Source organism: Pygoscelis adeliae, unplaced genomic scaffold, assembly GCF_000699105.1.
Source record: "Pygoscelis adeliae isolate BGI_AS28 unplaced genomic scaffold, ASM69910v1 Scaffold215, whole genome shotgun sequence".
Taxonomy (NCBI): Eukaryota; Metazoa; Chordata; class Aves; order Sphenisciformes; family Spheniscidae; genus Pygoscelis; species Pygoscelis adeliae.
The window spans coordinates 1,536,562-1,539,422 of NW_008824770.1; the positions used below are offsets into that span (position 1 = coordinate 1,536,562).

The 2,861-nt window shown below is 40.9% G+C and overlaps 1 protein-coding gene across 4 annotated transcripts in view; it reads right to left on the bottom strand.

Annotated features, from left to right (window-relative positions):
* The window catches only part of CDPF1 (cysteine-rich, DPF motif domain containing 1), a 20,783-nt gene that overhangs the window by 1,371 nt on the left and 16,551 nt on the right, over window positions 1-2,861 (bottom strand). The gene's annotated exons all lie outside the window — the stretch shown is intronic.

A 2,861-nucleotide genomic window follows, 5' to 3' on the forward strand; every position in this document is an offset into this window, starting at 1 on the left:
CCTCGCCAACCTCCATAAAAATGGCCTAAAGGCCAACGCAAGTACAAAGAACACAGACTTTAGCTGCATCTTTTTCCGTAACTCCCAAAAAACCTACTCTTCTTTCTATTAATCTGTGTGCTTGTATTGCCCTAGGAGAATATTAAAAAGTATAAATATTATATCAATATCATAGAGGTGTCCAATAACCAGAATAGCTAAATGAATTTAATTTGGCTGAGACGATTCAACTGAGATTTCATCCGTTACCCACCTTTACCTTGAATAAATGTACTCGCTGATTAAAAACTAAAAACATACATGATGATACTAAAGCTTGAGCTGATGTCTCTTCTCTGAATTCTTGATGGCAAAGTATAAAAGCTGTTGTGCACACAGAAGGTATTTTCCCTGCCCTTGAAATGGAATGACACTACAATCCGACATGTTTTGTTCACAGTTGGTTTGGTTAGCAAGTGTTACAGACCCAATACTTATTTTTCAACCAGTTAGCTCTAACCAGATGTTAGTAATTGAATAGGAAGAAGCAAAACTGATGGAATATTTTAATCTATTTGCAGTACAGAGTTTGGACAACTGGAAGAGAAGCTTATTAATGTATAATTCCTTTGCCCTGCGGCGAGACTGAAATCCATGGTTCTCCTGGCGTGCTGATCACTAAATTCCAAATAGGATTTAATGGGTAAGCTGGAGCTGGTGCTGCTGATGGATTATTCTTGGGGATTTAAGCATGAATAAAGACATCAGTTTAGATGGATCAGGACATCTTTTGGGGAGTAATGGATTCCATGCGTTTTACCTAAATAGCAAAGTTTTCCTCTTGGCATGGTCGTTTCCGGCTGGCCTTTCTCTGGGGGCTTGGCTTGGATATTTCTGTGTTTCTGTTCCTGCTTTTGTTTCCCATGTCACTATCTGGACTTCAGCAGTAGATTCAGCAGATGATTTCATCAAAATCACAATCAGCCTGCTTCTGTGTGACTTTCAAGCCTGAGGAACAACTTCTCTTCATCTATTGTCCTTTTCTGCACCGACTGCCAGGCGCCTTCATATTCAGAGCTAGTGTGAGGCCTTGGTCTCCGAAAAGCCCTGAAACTGGATTTCAGTTGCACAACCTCTAGAGCCTATTGTTTTTTTGTCTCCTGCTATCCTTAATACTTTAAGCTGCCAATTAAAAAGGGAAGATTAGCGTTTAAGTTGGCCCTGCTATTCTTGTTTGTATTGCAAAATGGCACACAGCTCCCCCCACCTCCAGGTTAAGTTCATGGCTCCACAGTGATGGATGCTGCACCACCGGGCAACGGCAAAGGAGGGGAGAGGCTTTTCCCCCATTCTGCAGATGGGGAACTCCGATGTTAAGACGCAGCGCTCACCGATACACAGGTCCTTTCAGCATTCTTTTAGCTGAAATGAGTTGCCAACTTTTGCTGATTTTGGCCAATGGGCGTTGCGCAAATCATGAATATGAACCATTGCACATCTGGGCGCTGTGTCCACGTACCCTTCGTCCTCCTCTCTGTCATGGGATTATTCAGCCTAGCTGTTGTTTTAAAACCCTACGAATTACACTTACTATGTATAGTCAAGCCCTCCTTTGACCATTACCCTGATAGGGTTCTGTGTTTAATTGGATAATTCTTCAGTATGTTTCATCCTTTCCATGACCAAGGCAGGAGGGGGCCATTTCAATTTCAAACTTAATAGTCCAATTCAGGCAAAACTGAGCTGCCAAAGCATGCTGCCAGAGTTTATTTCTGTTTTGACAGGGATCATGTCTGAAAGTAGTATATACAGGGGTAGTATCGTTACCACACTTGTAAAGGAAACTCTGTGTAAAGGAAAGGTTCTGCCTAACCGTGCCCAGGATTGACCCCGCATGACTGGAAGTTGAGTGGAAAGTAGCTGTAGTATTACGTTTATCACTTAATACCTACAATCATGTCCAAGGTCAGTGTTTAGTCACCTTCTGCTGAGGTGAGCAATAAGGGACGAAACTTGCTCTCTTTCCTCCTTTCTTCTCCAAAAGCCACCTCTTTTCTTTGCCTCTGTTTAGTAAGTGTTGCAATAAAAAAAGACATAACTGTTTTAAATGACTAATATGGTCAGATTATATCATTTCCTCTCCCCTCTTCTGAAAGGGAAACAGGAAGAAAGGCACTCAACCTTCCTAAGGACTTTTAAAAGCATTTTTATTATCTTCCCTTTGTGAGGTTTTGACATGTTTTAAGACATTACAGATAATCATTAGAGTTATTTCCGGTTGGACCGGAAATAATGGCACTTACCAATACACTGTGCTAAAGATTGGTTCAGTAGGGTGATGTACGCTGCAAGCTGACTGGGGTAAATTAACTGAGTGAGGCTTAAGGGAATATTTGAAGAAGTGAGTTTATGAGCATTATACAGAGCAGTTGCTAAATCTTGACTTTCATTGGCACAGCAACTATAAGGAAAGACACTTCAGCTAGCATGGGTTGTCTCATGAAAAGCCTAAAATCTGATCTGTAGATTAGATACAAAAGCTAGCAAATTAAATCCAATCCCTTTGCCAAATCTAAGATCAGAAAAGTCTTAATTTTGCCACAGGTTAGCCTAGTACTATTTTGAATCAACATAAAAATGAAAGCAACCTGGCACTGAAAACTTTCCATCAAATTGGTCCAGCTTCTTTGCCAAAGAAGCCCAAAAAAGCACGATTTTCTTCAGCTTCAATTCTTATGTTATAACATTATGGAAACAGCGCAGGGCTGAGTTGATCTACTTGGGTCAAGCACAAGCAGGAACCAAAACCAATCCACAGAGATATTATCCTAACTTCGTCTCTCTCTGCTGCCTTGGATAAGTTTTTCCTTCTCTGGACTTTT